Here is an 18,666-nt window from a genome sequence, read left to right as displayed (position 1 = left end):
GGCCATGCAGCCTGTCCCCTCCATCTATCTACGAGGCCTTTCTCCCCCCATCCATTCATTCCTTCACTGACCCACATGTTGTGTTTCAGCCCCATACGCCCGGCCCTGGGACACAGCGTGAAGTTCTGGCACAGCCAGTCTCTGTTCTTACACAAGGCAGACCCAGCACAGTGATGGAGACATTCGGGGCTCTGAGAGTGTGGCCACATCCGCTCACGGAAGACAGAGGCTTGGAGAAGGAAGCTGAGACCTACAGGGTGGGAAGGAGGAGCTGGGAAGGATGTCCCCAGCACAGGGAGGGCAGGTGCATAGAGGGAGCTGGTCAGGCAGCAGCTTGGAGCTGCCTCCAGGGGGCGTTGTTTCTAATACGCTTATTTAATACACTAATGCGAGAGGTGTGTGCGTCAACCCAGTCGTGTCCGACTCTTTGTGACCCCGTGGACTGTAGCCCACCAGGCTCCTCTGTCCATGGGATTCTCCAGGCAAGAATCCTGGAGGGGTTGCCATTTCCTTCTGCAGGGGATCTTCCCGACCCAAGGATCACACCCTGGGTCTCCTGCACTGGAGGTGGATTCTTTACCACCTGAGCCTCCAGAGAAGCCCAGTATGCTAATTAGCATGCAAACTTAATATGCTAATTCACCGTGCTTTGTTTATGTGCTAATTTAGAGTGCTAGTCTACACTCTGAGCCTCCACGAGCATTTCCCAAACTCTTCAGCCAAGGAAGACAATTCCCCAATGATAAAACCTTAAAATTCACAGAACACCCTTTTCCTGTACTGTATCCTTTGATCTTTTAACCCCTCTGGCCTCTGCACTGGCCTCCCCTGGGAGCCGATTAGAAGGACAAGGTCTCAGGCCCCAGCCCAGACCAACTCCATTAGGACTCTCGTCTTATCAAGATCCTAAGTGACCCGTATGCAGGTGAGAGTCCAGAAGCATGGCTGCCCTCAGAGTCCAGGAAGAAGTTTGTTGTGCTCATTTCACGGCGAGGAGATGGAGGGCCGGAAGGACCGAGTCCACAGTTAATAAGTAACTGGTGACTTCAAATCTTGTTCCTCCCTCTCCGATCCAACCTGCTACTCTTATGCAGTGAGAGCGCAGAGGCCCAGAGAGGGCACATGCCTTGCCCAAGGCCACACAGCAAGGCTGGCAGCCCAAGTTGTCAGACTCCACAGGCATCCTGCTGTTCTCCCTGACCTCAAATGACCCGGGAGCTGCGGTTCCCAGTGTGGTCAACGTCATCCTGCATGCTAGTTAGGATGCATATTTCTAGGCCCTCCCCAGAGCTGTTGAATCCAAACCCCTGAGGACAAGGCCCCAGAATCTGCATTTTAGCAAGCTCTTCTCTTTCTTAGGCTCACTTGGGAAATTGCTGAGGACCTTGAGGGAACACCATGCAATTCTCAGATTATCCACTAGAGGGAGCCCGCACCCCAGAGACACAGCCTTTCCACGTCCTGAGCCCCCAAGGAGCAGTTTCCTGTGTTTTTCTCCTGGTGGATCCACTGTGGTTACTGTTTAGGGAAGAGCCTCAGGTCACACCAGTCAAGAGGTTCAGAGAAGGGAGCATTTTTGTTAACACAGGAGGCAGGAACCCTGAGTTGATCTCATGCCATCCATCTAGACCGTCACATGTAAGCCTGTCGCAGGTGGATTCATGGATGGCCTCAGCAGCGTCCTTCAACCTCTGAGCGTCAGCTTCCTCCTCTGCAGAGCGGGGCTGTCAGACCCAAATGTCCTGAGTCCCCAAATCCAGCCTCGATATTTTACAAGGCATCTGTTAATGTCTGCAGAAAGTTAGGAAACGGAAGGCATGTTGTCATACAGACATTCACAGGGTGTTTTTGGAAGGTTCTGACATGATTGCATGTGCTTTTCATGCAGCTCCATGAATCACAGGCTCTCCAGTCACAGAATGTGATAGGAAGTTGTTGTGCTTGGATGTAAGGGCTGGAGCTGTGGCAGCCACTTTGGGCCCCTGCAGCGAGATGTTTGGCTGCCCTCCTGAGACCATGATTGCTCATGACTGCAGCACAGGTGCAGAACATTTTGGCACAAGTGAGTTCTACTGAACAGCAGCTTGAATAATACATACAGGTTGTTTAATGGGGATAATTACTTAACACTGGAGCTTTAAGTTTAGAAGTTTTTTTTCCCCTGTCTGTCCTCACAAGAACGCTGTCAGATCTAGATCAATATATTGTTATTTTCAATTTTAATGAGGAAACTGGGGCTCAAAGAGAGCCTTGCACAAGGATGTATGGTGTGTATGTGTGTGTGTTAGTCGCTCAGCCTGGACTGTATCCCACCGGGCTCCTCTATCCATGGGATTCTCCAGGCAAGAATACTGGAGTGGGTGGCCATTCCCTTCTCCAGGGCATCTTCCCAGCCCAGGGATTGAACCCGGGTCTCCTGCATTGTAGGCAGATTCTTTTCTGTCTGAGCCACCAGGGCAGCTAGGATGCATGGTTGGAAACAGCAAAGCCAGGTTGGAAGCCTGATCTTCTGGCTTCTCATTTTAAGGTCATTTGCCACCGCTCCTCCAGCCTGAACCTTTCACAGTGACACTTTCCTCATCAGCTCGATGAGGCACTCCTCAGAAGGAGTTTCAGAGTTTTACAATTGCTGCCCTTCCTGTGGATGAAGTAGAAAGTGCTAGAATTCAGGGAGCAACTCTGCTTATTTCTGAGAACAACACCCAGCAAGTCCACGGCCCTGGAGCCATTTCTGAAGATGCCAGGACTGAGGTTCTCTCAAATGAACAAGTTATCTTATTGCAAAACTGTCATCAGATCTCCCCTGAAATACAGCTTTGCTCTCCCTGAGCAGAAGTGAAGGGCAATCGGGAATACGGTCAGAGGCCCGTGGTGCTCGCTACTGATCTAATCATCATCGGGGCTAGGAACTGGACTTCAAAAGATGACTGTACCCCACCCACCCTCAAAAATGAGCGTTTCTAAGAAGCTCATTACTTTTCCTCCTGCATGAACCCTGCCCCAACAGCCCCTGTAAACTCTTCATTTGAGACTGTACACAGCTGACCTGGAAAGGGAGAAAGCCAAAAAGCCAGGAACACTGACCACGGCTCTGTGATGCTGCTGAGGATAGTGATGGTGGTGACGGTGGTGGTGGTGCTGGTGGTGGTGGTTAATGATGGAAATCACAGCCTTGCTGGTACTTGCAACGTACCAGCCCCTGAACCACCTGCTGGCCACCTTACTACTTTTTCCTCGCCCCGCCCCAGGCTCTGAGGAGCATCAGCTCATAAACTCTGGTTGCTTCCATGAGCTGGGACTCACAGCATTCCCCACGAGTGTGTGTGGTGGAGAAAGCACGGGTTCAAATCCTTGTCTGCTGCTTCCTGGGCATGTGACCGTGGGAGTAACTTCCCCTCTCAGTTTCCGCATCAGTAAAATGAGGGCAGCACAGTCCCTACCTTAGCGGGCACCTGGAGCAGTTACACAGGGTCCTGGGTGCAAACAGCTGAGACAGGAGCACCGAGCAGGTGCCCCAGAGCCTGTTTCCCTGCCCACGCCGCACACAGGCTCTTGGGCGCTCGAGCTCGTCCTTGGGATTGCAGGGACGCCTACTATGGGAACTTGCCGACAACTTCCACGTGTCCCAAACTTTGATGACATAACAGTCACCCACCCCCAGAGCTCTGAAAACATCAACTACCTGGTCCACGCCCCAGGAGAGAGAGATGAGAGAAATTAATGTAATCAAATATTTTATTTAACCCAAATAAAAGCCAGATGCTATCACTTTCGCATGAAAATCCAGAATTGAAGAGTCGCCGGTGAGAGACATTCCGCTTGTTTCCGGTCCCAAATCTGTGACCTCTGCTGAGTGTTTCACATGCAAGCCCATCTCGATTCGCACTCTTCTGTCTCCGGTGGCTCGCGGCTTCCACTCTGCACACCCACCTGGCAAGAAGGGATGTCCCCACGTTACAGATGAGGAAACTGAGACTCAGAGGGTGAAGGGACCAGCCCAGGCCACGCAGCTGTGGCGACTCAAAGCCCGGTGTCCTGGCCGCAGCCAGGTGCCCCCCACCACCGCACATGACCCCATCCAGGTGGCTCCTGGCTCCCCTGTCCCACCCCAGACCATGGGAGAGGAGCAGAAGAGAGCACCCAGGGGCTGAACCCCCAGACTGGGCCTGTGGGGTCCACACCCATCCTCGGATCCGACCCCTATATGGGGGTGATTTCACCATTGTCCACACTCACCTCCCAGCTGCACTCTCTGGGTGGGTGGGACTTGGGGCTCTTTGCATCTTGCTCAGCACAGTGCCCGGGGCCCCCCAGGCACAGGTGAGATCCCCAGAAACCAGAGTTTGTCATCAGGAACCCCTGAGGGTAGCCGATCCCTAGGGAAGAAACGTCCAGGGGGCATGCCACACCAGAAACCCTCTCTGGTCCTGAGAGACCCTACGAGGTGTGCTCAGCCTCCCTGCCCACTGCTTGGTTCTGCTCCCATCGAGGGTTTGGTGGGGGTCTGTCCCTGCCGCTGGAGTGGAGGCTCTGGAAGTGAGGCTCTGTGTCTATTTCACCTCCTGCTGCATCCCCACTCTGGGGGCCTGGCAATCCACAGCTCCCTCCGCAGACGCTTGTGGAAGGAACCCACTCATCACCTCCCAGTTCCAAGGGACCTGGAAAGCTTCCTGCAGCTTCTAAGGACTCCACGCTTAGAACGGGGAATAGAGGGGCCCTGGAAGAATCTGACCCCACAGCTCCAAGGGGAGATGCCCCACATCTCTTCTGCCATCAGATGAGCGGGGTTCGTTTCCATTTGTTCAGGCGAGGTGATGCAGTGGGCCACCTGAGCCAACTCAGAGGGCCGGGGGGACCTTCAGTGATGACAACACTTGGTCAGGGACTTCAGACAGTAACTAAGCGTTGGGGAAATAGACCTAATTTCCCACCAGGGCAGATCCCGGCTAGAGGGAAGCACGCTGGAGCAACCAGCATCTCAGCATATCATAGACGTGTGGCCTTTGTAAGGGCTTCCCCGCTGGTTCAGCGGTAAAGAATCCGCCTGCAATGCAGAAGACCCAGGTTCAACCCCTGGGTGGGGAAGATCCCCTGGAGATGGGAATGGCAACCCACTCCAGTATTCTCATCTGGAGAATCCCATGGACAGAAGAGCCTGGGGGGCTACAGCCTATGGGGTTGCAGAGTTGGACACGACTGGCCTCTGTAAGCCTCTGGCTCTAACCTTCATCCCATCTTGGAGGACCTGCATTCCCTGGGCGGGTGAGTTTCCCTTTCCATCACCTCTGCAGCCTCCCCATGTCACCCGAGAGCCAGGGTGCCACGGGCAGTTTCCTAAGGAAGCCCTCTGAAGCCCTGGCATCGCACTTAAAATCTCAGAAGTATGTTCAGAAATAGATGCTGGATAGAAAAAGAGAGAGCGGACTTGTGGCGTCAAGGGACGGGGGCGGGGGGAGGAGGGATGACTGGGAGTGTGAGGCTGGTAGATACAAACTATCGCAGACAGAATAGAGGCACCAAAAGGTCCTACTGTAGAGCACAGGGGACTATATACAGTGTCCTGGGATAAGCCAGAATGGAAAAGTGATATTCAAGAAAAAAGAATATACATGTGCAATGACTGAGTCACTTTGCTGTACAGTAGAGATTGGCACGACATTGTAAACTAACTGCACTTCGATTTAAAAACTAAAAGAGAAATCGGTGCTGGAGAGTATTTGTGGCCCTGGGCAGAAGGGGAGCGGCCCAGGTGTTCTCCGAGAAAAGGACGTTTCGCAACCACTCGCCCAGCAGAGCCCACACCCCAAACCCAAGCACATTTAAACCAACTTCTTATATAACTCAGTTCACTCTTCCTCATCCTTGTGGTTGGAGTTTTCTAGAACCCACCACCAACCTTCTGGCTCATCTTCTGGTTTTGATGTGCTGCTCTCCGCCTCTGAAGGGGGAAATGGTCCGGAGACCTGAGGTCTTGTTCTGTTTTGCTCTTTTTGATCTTTAGTCATGATGGTGGGTGGCCGTGCTCCGTCCGAACGCTCCCTGGAGGGAGACCTGGGCCCAGCTGTTCCAGGGAGGGAGCGCAGACCCTGAGAAAAGGGAAGTAGGAGCAGCCCCAGGATGCGAATCGAGACTTCCGTGGAGTTTGGGGAAGCCAGAAGGCCCTCCTTGCACTGTTCTGATTCTCTCTGCCGTTCGCTGTGCTCAGCACGGCCCTTACGTCTGAGCTCAACGCTCTTGTGTGTTTCAACACGCTGATTCTTAAGGCTGCCTACTGTGCGACTCTGACTGTGACATTCTGGCAAACTGAGAAGCCTGTAAAAAGATCAGCAGGTGCCAGGGGGCCAGGCCCACCCAGATAAGCCAGCATCATCTCGCTAGCTGGAGGTGCTTAACCCCAATCGCATCTGCAAAAACACCTTTTGCCGCATTCGCTTTTGTTGTTCAGTAGCTAAGTCGTGTCCAACTCTTTGCAGCCACATGGACTGTAGCCCACCAGGCTCCTCTCTGTCCGTGGGATTTCCCAGGCAAGAATACTGGAGTGGGTTGCCCTTTCCTTCTCCAGAGGAATCTTCCCAACCCAGGTTTCAAATTTGCGCCTCCTGCATTGCAGGCAGATTCTTTACCACTGAGCCACCTGGAGAGCCATAATGTAGCATATTTACCAATACTAGGGGAAGTCGGATGAACGCTTTGGAGAGGTAGTTCATCCTGCCTACCGCAGCATCTCTTCCTGTAAATAACTCGTACATAAACGTTCCCAGAAACCTTGTCATCTCCAGAAACTGGAACCAGCACCCACATGGAGGTAGATAAAGACTGAGTAGTATATCTATACAATGCCATGCTCCTCTGCAAGCTACAGAATGAATTCTTGATACCTGCTGCAACGTAGCTGAACCTTAAAGTAATTATACTGCATGGGAGAAGACAGCCTCCCCCTAAAAGCCATTCAAACTATGTCATTCCATTTGGATAAAATGCTAGAAAATTAAAACTCATCTCTAGCAGCAGGAAGTAGCTGCCACGGGTCCAGGGTGGGATGTGTCAGGGAAGAGCAGGTGGGAGGGACAGCAGAAGGGCCTGGCTAAACCTTGGGCTGATGGGTCTGTTCACTGTCTTGGGGGCGGTGGTGGTGAAGCATCCATGTGCCAGATGTGAATGCACTGAAACCAGGTAGTAGCTATTCAGGTGCTCACTGGGTGTCAACTTCTCCAAACACTTGACAGTTCTCATTAAAAAAAGAAAAAAAAGGTGGGTCGGGGTGAGAATCCAAGCTTTGGAGTCAAACCTGCAGTCAAGTCTGATTCAAGTCGTATCCTAGCTGTGTGAGCTTGGGCAAGTGATGGGGTGAAATAGGCCTAATCACCCGTGAGCGGGGGCTTCCCTGGTGGCTCAGATGGTAAAGAATCTGCTTGCAGTGCAGGAGATGCAGGTTCGATCCCCAGGTCAGAAAGATTCTCTGGAGAAGGGAATGCCTACCCACTTCAGTATTCTCGCCTGGAGAATCCCAGGAAAGAGGAGCCTGGTGGGCTACAGTCCATGTAGTCACAAAAGAGTCGGACACGACTGAGCGACTAACACACACCCATTAGCAGAAGTCACTGGACTGTGAACATGAAATCAGATCAGTACACAGGCTTAGCAGAAACCTGGGATGCAGTGAAGGTTCCCTGAAGGTAGCTGTCGCTATTAATTCTTATCTGAGAGACATGGAAACCGAATTAGAAAACTCGGGAGACTTAACTGAGGTCCCACGGCTCCCGCCAGGTCGGGGTCTGGCCGTGAAGAGCTACCTCTCTGGATGTCTACCACACTTCTTAGAACTCTGAAGTAAATAGTTTATGCAAATACGGCCAAGCCACCCCACCTGAGATGAGGTCCTCGGTCTGGCCAACAAAGGAAGCCAGGCCCAGCACCCAGAGGTATTTTTAACAGGGTGGAGATGTGCGCTTTGCATATTTTGCCTTCTTGGCAGCTTGTGGTTCAAGGTCCCAACCAAAACTAAATGTGTTTACTTGTTTGTTTAGACAGGTAAGATCTCACAGTCTCACACCCCACAGTGAGAACGCCTTCTCTAAACTGCAGACAAAGGCTTTCCTCAAAACACTCATTTGGTTACTCAGTTTGTGCTGAAGCCTTTATCCTCCAGGTCGCATGAGGGTTGGCCTGGAGTGTACTGCAAAGCCCCCATGTATGAGCCGACAGAAGCCTGGTTCTGTCGGCTCTAAGTCTCTGAGTTTCTAAGTGAGAGGGCGTTCTGGGGAAGCAGGGATATACGGTGGGCGGTTCTAGCTCTCTCAACTTCTGGAGATGTCGCCGCTTGATTTGTTAAGCGGTTTTGTTAAAGGGAGCCTGAATGTAACTGCAGAGAGGAGGAAGTTGAAAGGTGATAGCTACAAAGAGGAAAACGGACTCTGGGGGATTGCATTTCTCTTCTACTTGTCTCCTTACACGCTGACCTACCCACTTACCTAGAACGCTATTCCTGTGGCTACGAGCGCTGAGGGCTCTGAGCAGAGGACCTGCTGGGCTCAAATCTGTGCTCCTGAGATCACAAGGAGCCATGTGGGCTGCTGTGGAGTTTGCAGAAGACAGAGCCAGGGAAGGGACGGGGTCTGAATGGAGACGCTGGATTGAAAGAAGTGGTGGGAAGCACAAGGTAGCCATCAGTTTGGGGAGCCAGGGAGAAGTGGGCAATGACTCTGGGTAATGGGGAAATGAGTTGGCACCACTAAGAACAGAAGCAAAAAAACCCAGAGGGCGGGGGATGCTGACTTCACCTTGGGGATAAAAGGTGACGGTTTACATAATTTAAAAAAAGGGAAAAAAAGGTGGGTGGGGGTGAGAATCCAAGCTTTGGAGTCAAACCTGCAGGGGCAGTCAGTCTGATTCAAGTTGTATCTTAGCTGTGTGAGCTTGGGCAAGTGGTGGCGTGAAATGGGCCTAATCACCCATGAGCGGGGGCTTCCTGGTGGCTTAGACGGTAAAGAATCTGCTTGCAATGCAGGAGATGCAGGTTCGATCCCCAGGTCAGGAAGGTCCTCTGGAGAAGGGAATGGCTACCCACTCCGGTCTTCTTTTCCACTTATTTTGACTCACTGGGCAGCATGCGAGATCTTAGTTGCCCATCCTGGGGTCGAACTGTCGCCCCCTGCATTGGGAGCACGGAGTCTTAACCACTGGCCTGCCAGGGAAGTCCCCACCCTGGGGGGGTTTTCATTCTTGCAAACGGAAGAACACACAGGTGGAAATTTCCATCAGGCAGTAGAAACTATAAGCAGCCAAAGGAGAGGTCAAGCCGGGTGCAGCCAATGAACCCAGGAGGTGAGGCCTATCAAGTCGATGTCACTGATGCCTGAGTTCAGGGATCAGCTCTGGAGGAGACGCCTGGCCTGTGGTGTTCACCAGTCCCCGCGCGGTGTCACGCCCAGCACGGCCTATTCCGCACTGCCCTGTGACGCCACGGACGGGAGCTGAGCTGATGCTCACAGGGGTTCTCTCCAGCCTGGCCGGCTCCCCGACACCTCCTCCAGCTCCCAGGGCCGGGGCAGAGCCGGCACACTGCCCCCCACCCGCCCCCCACAGCCCACACTGGAGGACGACCTTCTGGTTTTCATCTGCCCAGATGGGAGGCAGGCTTGGTCTCTCTGAAGACAGGGCAGCTGGGTCTCACAGGAGGCGGTGTCTGCATCCCAGTTTCTGCCTGCCGGCCACAGTACTAGTGGCTCCTGTGGTTTTACGCGGGAGGCCTGCAGCGGCCTTTGACTTAAAACGGGATGGCTGGGGCTCATCCCATTCCCCCAGAGACACATCATATCTCCAGACCCACGGCGGTGGGAGTCGCTGCCCACAGACGTTGGAGGCGGAGCTGAGATTCCTCACCAGGAGGGGAGAGGAGTTCTGAAATGAGAACTCCAGAGAGAAGTGGCACGCGAGGGCCCCACGGGGACTGCGTGGCTGACGGGGGCTCGAACCGATTCCCATAATTCCCTTCTTCCCTCGCGCTTTCCTTCTGTCTCTCCCCTCTCCCCTGCACATCCCTCTGATATGTATTCAACTCTGTCTGCCGACATTCACAACCGTGGCAGAGACCGGCATCTCTGCTCCTTGGGCAGAAGGCCCACTTTGGCAGGGGCAGGGGGGCACCATGCGCTCTTTTCACTGCGTTTTAAAGTAGAGACATCATTTACATGCCATGGAACTCGCCCTTTGCAGCAGCCGTCCTCACGTGGCAGCTGTCATCACGCCTCACTCAGTGGTGGGCCCTGGGTGGCGTGGGGACCGAAGGAAGGGAGCAGCCAGACCCCGCTGTCTAGAGGCTCACAGCCCTTGGGGTGCTCGCTAGTAACTGCTGGAGAGAAGGCAGGGAACAGCTTCCTAAGGACTGCGGGCCTTCAGGGGAGCCTGTCCCACGCTCTATGTTCATGGCTCTCACCCACCCTCTGTTTTTCGAACTTCTAAAGACAGGTGTTTACGTGACTGATCAGGGCAGGGTTGGGAATGCCACCCCCTGCGTGGGAAGTTGAGGACAGGTACTTGGTTGGGAGAGCTGCCTGGGGAGACGGGGTGATGTGGGGGTGTCGGGCAGTCAGGACTTCATTCCAAAACCCCGAATCTTCCTCCTGTGGCCTCTGCAGAATGGAAAGTGCTGGTTTCTCGTCCCACCAGGACTCAGATGTCACCTGTCCTGGCTCTGCCATTCATTACCCACAGGACACTGGACCAGGGTGTCTCTCCAAGTTCCCTGTCTCCCCATGCGATGTAGAGACAGTGGCCGCGGGCATCACATGGGTGGCTCACTGCCTCCCTCCCCAACTGCACCTGGCTCCCAGGGAGCAGTCAGGGGGTCTGGACGTGATCGCAGCTGTTTCTGCGCCGGGGACGTGCTGTGAGGCCGTGGGGAGTGGACCTCAGGTCGTTCTTTCTCACCGTGGTGCTCCTCTCTCACCAAAGCCTTGTTTTCCTCCTCTGTAAAGTGGGGGCCATAAGTGTACCCATCATGTAGGATTGAGGGAGAGTGAAGACGTGCAGGGGATGTCTTAGCACCGTGCCTGAAGCCGGACCAGGTCTTTCCCCTTTCTGTGCTACGTGTCCTAGAACTCGCTCCAAACAGCTGCTCCCGTGCGTGCGTGTTCCAGACTTAAGGAGGGACCCCCATCTCTCCTCACCTGCATCCTGAAATTATGCACATTGACCCACCCTCCGGCAGAAAGGCCTGGAAGTGGGCATCTCATGGAAAAGCAGTTTACAGGATTCAACAGTTAAACTCTTGCCCCCGAACAACCATCAGAGGCCAAGAGCCATTCACGAAATGATATTAATACATAACCCAGCCTTGAGTGACAAGGTGAAGGTCAGGAAAACACGGGCTGATGGAGCTGTTAGGTCTGAGCACAGACCTTCCTTGCACGAGCTGCAGGGCACACACCCCTGTGAACACGAGGGCAGCGGGTGCTCCTGAGAGCGGACAGCCCCACGCCTGCCGTGACCTACAGGGGCTGTGGTGACAGCGACGAAGCAGTTTTCCTGGGACGTTTCCCACACATGGGCCCGGGGTTATGCAAGCCTCTGGCCTCCTGGACACTTCCCTCGTTTCAGCAACCGTCTGGACACCCAGCGCATACACTCTCTGCTCGCACGCTCTCTGCTCACTGTCTCTCCTCCTCCTGGGTCCATCTGTCCTTCAAGGTGAACTCCAAACCTACAGGGAAGACCTGTCTGATTTTCCCTTTTGTGTTTTTTGTTTCTCTTTTCCTTTCTCTATTTGGCTGCACTGGGTCCTAGTTGAGGCACACGGGATCTTTAGTTTTGGTGGGCAGCATCTTTAGTTGGGGCACACGGGCCCTAGTTCTCTGACTGGGGATGGAACCTGGGCCCCTGCGTTGGGAGCATGGAGCCTTGGCCAATGGACCACCAGGGAGTCCCTGCCCATTTTTCCTTGAGAGAGAGTCAGTGATGGCCCCTCGCTGTCGTGGGGTCGGGAAGCTCCAAGCTGGGCTTTGTGTCCAGTGTCTTGACTTCCCCTGAGCTGCTTCTCCATTCTGCTTCAGGAACCCACGGCCCTCTTCTCTTCCCCCAGAATCCCTAACTCAGGCGTCCTCAGACCTCAGCTCACAATTTCTCCTTCTCCAGTGCAGCCTCAAATGCTTGCACAACGCCTGCCCCTTGGCCCTGCTGGGGCCCCCGGTCCACTGGGCACCTCATTCCTCTCCGTCCGCCCCTCCTGCCCTGCTCAATTCCATATCCAGGGGCCCATGATTCATAGCCACACTCTCAGAGTGCAGCCCCCAGGGCGCTGGAGAGAACTCTCATCTTGCAGGGCCATCGACGAGTTCTTGTTGATCCAGCATTTTTTCTAGTTTAACCACTGTCTGTGGTGGCGGGATAGAGGAGATGGGTGACATACAAGCCAACCCCCCTTCCTCTGGAAAAATCAGATCAGAAATAACACTTTCTCTTTAAGAATGATGAGCAGCTTCTGAGCAGTTCAGTGTGAGGCAGCGAGAATAAAGACCACAGAGAAGATTTTCAGAATTCACTTGTTTCCTTTTTGCCTTTATAGGTGTGAATCCCACCTAGAGAAGGAAGAATTCTGCTGGTATGAATAAATGTGACTGGTTCCTTTGCTTACGGATGTTTTAAAAATCTTTTATGGCCTTTTGCTCGTCTAAGAGCCTTGGAAGCATGTTGGATGATTAGATGAGTCACAAATTAATTATGGTGAAATGCACTCTTTTCATATTTTTATTCAAATTTTATTTCTTTAATTAATTTCTATTGGAATACAGTTGCTTTACCATGCTGTGTTGGTTTCTACTGTATGCAAAAGATGGGGTATATATACAGACAGTGGGGTGTTGTTGTTATTGTTCAGTCGCCTGGTCACGTGCGACTCTTTGCCACCCCATGGACTGCAGCACGCCAGGCTTCCCCGTCCCTCACCATCTCCCAAAGTTGGCCCAAGTTCATGCCCATTGCATCAGTGATGGCATCCAACCATCTCATCGGTGGAATATTATTCGGCCATAAAAAGGGGAAACATTGGGTCACTTGTTAAGATGCAGATGGACCCAGAAATGAACTCTTTCAGATGGCATCATTTGATGTACAGGACCTGGGGGTGAGCTCCAAGGCCTCCCGCAGTGTGGTATGCCCTCAGAGCCTGGGCCACCACCACGTAAGCTCCCGGTGTGAGGGGAGCTAATTGAGGTGTAATTAGCATGCTTTTCCAGAGAAGGCAATGGCACCCCACTCCAGTACTCTTGCCTGGAAAATCCCATGGACCAAGGGGCCTGGTAGGCTGCAGTCCATGGGGTCGCTAAGAGTCGGACACGACTGAGCGACTTCACTTTCACTTTTCACTTTCATGCATTGGAGAAGGAAATGGCAACCCACTCCAGTGTTCTTGCCTGGAGAATCCCAGGGACGGGGAGGTGGTGGGCTGCCGTCTATAGGGTCGCACAGAGTCGGATACGACTGAAGCGACTTAGCAGCAGCAGCATGCTTTTACACTTGATTTAGTTTTCCTAAAATCCAAACACAGTTTGACGTTTTCTTCCATTCGGAGGTGATCGGTCCCCTAAAGTAACAGAGGAAGACAAAGCAAAGACGAGACACATTGCTGTCTGCTCTGGGGTCCTGAGGCATCGTTTGATGACCCCCTCTGCCTAGAAATGGGAAAACCGAGGCCCACAGCACCCAGTGAATGACAGAGTCCCAAACACCCTCAGCAGTTCTTAATCCCAGTCTGAGGTATAACCTGAGATCCAGGTAATCCCCCTGGACAAACCCAGCTTCCCCTCGCCTTGCAGGCAGGCAGAGGACCCTTGTCTCCAGGCTCCAGCCTCACTCCCAGCTGTTGAAGCAGACCCCTGAGCATCCGTTTCATTTCTCCCTGTAGCATCTCGCTCATGGTGTAAAATTAGCTCAGTCATGAGTTTCAGGAACAAATACCTGCAGCCCCTTCAGTGGCAAGAAAAAGAAACCAGTGGGGATTTCCTCTCTCCTGCTGCCAGGGCTGGGCCCTGCGGTGCAGGGGTGCAGGGGAAGCTCAGGAAGGGGGGGCCCCCACTGTTCACCTTCGATGCCCAGGAGGCAGAGGAAAGGTCTGGGCCTTTTCCCGTCTCACTCCCTCCCGACCCTGGGCAGCTCCTCACCACCCTGAGCACAAAACCTAATGTCTCTGGGTTTTCTTGTAAACCTGCTGTCGCTTTACCAGGTCCACGCTCCTGAGCACCTATGGAAGGGCGACTCACGTACAGAAAAGTGCACACACCGTACGCTCGATGCGCTTGCACACGCATGTAACAGCAGCACGGGAGAAAGTGGTCCATTATCATCCCCCAGCGGTAATCCCGTCCTAGCCTCCAATAACAGAGACCCGTCTTGCCTGGCTCTGAACCCTGTGACTTGGAATCACAGCATGCAAACTGCTACATTTCTGGTTTATTTTACTGAATATTCTGTCTGGGCAAAACTCCACACAGTGTCATGTGTGTAGGTCATCCCTTCCCATCGCTCTATTCTCTTCTGTGTAAATGCACTGCAATTCTTAAGGTCACACGACAGGACATTCTCGTTTTAGTAGGTTTAAAAAAAAAGCAAAACTGTTGGCAGCTCCCTGTGATGCCCTTTAGTATTTATCCGCTCACTTATTTCTGGTAAATCCATGGCTTTGTAATGTGCTCTCATTCCGTTTTGTTTGTTTTTTAAACTTGGCAGGGTTTTGGGTTTTGTTTTATTGGAGTATAGTTACATTACAACGTTGTGTTGGTTTCTGCTGTACAAAAAAGTGCATCAGCCACACATACACACGTATCCCCTTTTTTCTGCATTTTCTTCCCATTTGGTCACCACAGGGCACTGAGTTCCCTCTGCTACACAGTAGATGAGAACCTCCTCGTTAGTTGCCGATTTTATCCGTAATGTCAATAGTGCATCTATGTCAATCCCGATCTCCCAATTCATTGGCGTTTTGTTTTTAAATTCCCCGGTGCTGCTGTCTGGGGTCCAGTCTGTCCTGCACGCACGCCCTCCATGTGGCCCACCAACCCCGATGGGCTTCAGGAGGGCCCCCACCCCTGCATGTGCCGTGGACATCCTCACTCATGACACCTGATGGGCCCAGGTGGAAGTTCCTTGGGAACCTTGGAGTGGAACTGCAGGATCGTCGGTATATCCTCTGTAAGAATCTTCTATCCTACGAACGTGCTGTAGCGGGCCCAGCAGTCCCAAAGGCAGAGTGTGGACCCAGCGGTGAGCAAACGTCCTCTGGTTCCAGGGAGGGGAAGGGCACGAAGTGGGGACCAGCCAGCAGGGGGTGCTGCTTCCCCGGGGATCCCAGAGGCCCAGGGGTCCCAGGTATTGAGAGAGGTGGCCCCACGGCTGCTGGTCCAGCGGTCCCCGTGCTGGCTCAGTGACCCCAGGCACCATCTGCGGTGGGCCTGAATCTCAGGGGCATCCATCAGCAGGGCCGGGGCTGAGAGTTATAAGAGTGTGCTGGGCAGAAAGGGCCCCCGCAACTCACATACCAGGGGTCCTCCTCGGCTGCCACCTGCTCATCAGGGAGAGAGAGCAGAGGACAGGGAGAGACCCTGGGGACCCACCCCTGCACCACAGGGGTCAGGACCCAAGCTCCCAGCCAGCAGCCTCCAGACCTTGTGCTGAGGCCTGGGCCTCTCTGTGGCCCAGCCCTATTGGACATCTGGACTTAGGAATTGCAAAGGAAGACCAAAAATGAAAACAAGAGAGAAAGTTGAACAAATATTGCCAGCGGAGGCCGGCAGCTAAGTGCCTCCAGGCCCAGGGCACAGCTGACCCTTATCCGACATGATAAGCGTTGATAACACTTGAGCCTTGGGCTTCATCTCAAGCCCGAGCATATGCCCTGGAGACCGGAAAGCCTCCTCGTCTCTGCTCCTTCTCCCACGGAGACTAATCCTTTTCATTCATCCGTCCTTTCCCCACTCAGAATCTTCCGGATACCTGCTGTGCGCTGGGCGGGGTGTCAGCCCGGAGACTGAGTGACCACACAGCCGGGCGGTGCCCCACTCACGAGGCGTCTGCATCTCAGACCCATCCAGGTCTCCATGCCCACCATCACAGCGTTTAGAGAAGACACCCACTGTAGAATGGTCAACTTCTGTCTGTTTCTGCAAAGCCATTTTGGCATTTCTGGGTTTTGCTTGTCTTGTCTTGTTGCCACTGCATGCCATCTTTTATTTTTTATTTTTATTTTTAAAACTTTTGACTTGTATTGGGGTATAACTGATTAACAATGTTGTTATAATTTCAGGTGAACAGCAAAGGGACTCAGCCATATATATACATGGATCCATTCTCTCCCAAACTCCCCTCCCATCCAGGCTGCCACATCGCTTTGAGCAGAGTTCTGTGTGCTGTGCAGTAGCTCCTTGTAGGTTATCCATTTTAAATACAGCAGTGTGTACATGTCAGTCCCAAACTCCCTAACTATTCCTTCCCCCTCCCCCAGCAACCACAAGATTGTTCTCTGTGAGTCTCCTCCTGTTTTGTAAGTTCATTCGTACCAGTTCCTTTTACATTCCACATATGAGGGATATCATACGATATTTCTCCTTCTCTGTCTGACTTAGTTCACTCTGTGTGACAATTTCTAGGTCCCTGCATGTGGCTGCAAATGGCACTCTTGCATTCTTTTTAATGGCTGAGTAGTACTCCACTGTATATATTTACCACATCTTCTTCATCAATTCCTTTGTCGATAGGTCATTTCTGTGTCTCGGCCATTGTAAACAGTGCTGTGATGAACATTGGGGTGCATGTATCCTTTTGGATCTTGTTTTGTTTTGGCATCTCTTTGTCGTCGGCATTTCTTTCAACGTGTCCCTGAACGAGACCAGCCGCAGGCCCTCCAGGGAAAGGCTCTTGCCTGCTTTCACAGACCTGCCCGCACTGTGTTTCTAAAGCAACCGCTCGTTGGTATGTGAATCCTCGGGTGGATGTGAGCTCACCGTCTCCACGACCATGGGCAGAGCCCTTCTGTCCTGAACACAGCATGTTTATCCACTTAGAAGAATCCCCATGCCACAGATGAGGAAGGCAAGTCACAGGGGAGCCAGAACGCTCTTTCAAGGCCACCTCGGGAACCCATGCAGGAAGGGGAACAGCCCAGGGCATTGGGGCCTAAGCCCCTCGAACCCCGTGCTCTGCTCCATGGAACTCGCACAGACCAGAGGAGCCCCCACACACACCAGTCCGCCTCATAGGTGATGGGCATCTGGTGTGCAGGAGAAGGTTCTAGAAACAAGGATTTCCTCCAGCCGACTCCAGGATGGCTCCTGGGAGGGCAATGTCCTTGGTCTCACGGCTGTTCAAGCTAGAGCAGGACAGTGTTCACCAGAAACATGGTGGTTTTATGACAGGGCCCTCTCTCGTAAAAGCGTTTGCTTGACTTTCCTTTTCACTTTCTTTTTCTTTGAGTTTTCTCTTTTTTTAATTCCTCATCTTGTGTTTGTTGGTTTGTTTTCTTTTCCCTCCAGCGTTGCGTTTTTCTGTGCTTTCTAGGTTTTCTGCATCAAGTCTGCATAGTGTTTGAAAATAAAAGTTACTTTATGCCAGTAGAGAAATAAATGCTTGCTGCCTCTAAGCCACAGGTCAAGGGAAAGAGAAACTACTGGAGTGATTCAAGCCAATGGTCAAGGTCACTTGGTTGTGTCATCTTCTCCGCATACTTCCTAGGCAGACATGGCCCTGAACAAACTTCTTTGAAAACTTTTCTCCACGTCGGGGTGAAAATGAGACCCAGGCTGGGGATGCTGAGGGGCGGTCAGGGTGCTGGTGTTACAGGCGAGGAAGTGAGAACCAGAGAGGTTCAGAGCTGCTCCCACAGCCACACAGCTGACTCCCGAGAAGCAGACCCCAAAGCAAACCTCTCTTTGTTCAGAGGAATGAGGGTCTGTCTCAGCTCCATCAGCCCTGCTAAGACCAAGTTGTCTCAGAAAGACCATTTCCTCTGCCCAGATCTCAGTTTCCCCTTCAGCAAATGAGAGGGCCAGTCAAGAGAGAAACCGCTGCTGAGGTGTGTTGCAGGCCGGGCATCTGCCTGTGCAAGAGCTTTGTCGTTGTTGCTGTTATTTAGTCGCTCTGTTGTGTCCGACTCTTTGCGACCCCCTGGACTGTAGCCCGCCAGGCTCCTCTGTCCATGGGATTCTCCAGGCAAGAATCCTGGAGGGGTTGCCATTTCCTTCTCCAGGGGATCTTCCCGACCCAGGGATCAAACTCGCATCTCCTGCATTGGCAGGCAGATTCTTTACCACTGAGCCAGCAGGGAAGCCCGTAAGAGCTTCACCTGTACCGTTCTCACCAGATCCCCGTGCAAACAGGTAAACTGAAGCGGAAGGCGATTAAATCCCACCAGAGACCATGTCTCAGCTATGAGCAAGATCGGGCTTTGAACCAACCCAGGGCTTCTGACGCCAGAACCAGAGACCCACTGTCCCAGCAGTCTGCTCCTGGCAGGTGTTAGCCGCCCTGCTGGCTCCCTGTCCTGCTCCAGGATTCCCCTCAACAGAAAGAATTAGGTCCCAGGACATGTCCAGTGTGAGTGGACATTCACGCGGCAGCTCCACCCACACCAGGGCAGGTATTTGCCCCGAGACGCTGCTCTCGACTTCCTATAAGTGAAGT

The 18,666-nt window shown here is 52.9% G+C and overlaps 2 long non-coding RNA genes across 2 annotated transcripts in view; one reads left to right on the top strand and one right to left on the bottom strand.

Moving 5' to 3' along the window:
• LOC139177051 (uncharacterized) overlaps nt 1-18,666 on the top strand; it is a 246,873-nt gene that overhangs the window by 191,538 nt on the left and 36,669 nt on the right. The gene's annotated exons all lie outside the window — the stretch shown is intronic.
• Nucleotides 3,718-6,370, bottom strand: LOC139177050 (uncharacterized). The gene is made up of 3 exons (XR_011561435.1): nt 5,897-6,370; nt 4,237-4,376; nt 3,718-3,930 (listed from the first exon to the last, which is right to left on the bottom strand). It is a non-coding gene; the product is annotated as an uncharacterized lncRNA (long non-coding RNA).

This window comes from Bos indicus, chromosome 18 (genome assembly GCF_029378745.1).
Source record: "Bos indicus isolate NIAB-ARS_2022 breed Sahiwal x Tharparkar chromosome 18, NIAB-ARS_B.indTharparkar_mat_pri_1.0, whole genome shotgun sequence".
NCBI classification, from domain to species: domain Eukaryota; kingdom Metazoa; phylum Chordata; class Mammalia; order Artiodactyla; family Bovidae; genus Bos; species Bos indicus.
This window is presented reverse-complemented; position numbering and strand designations above follow the sequence as displayed.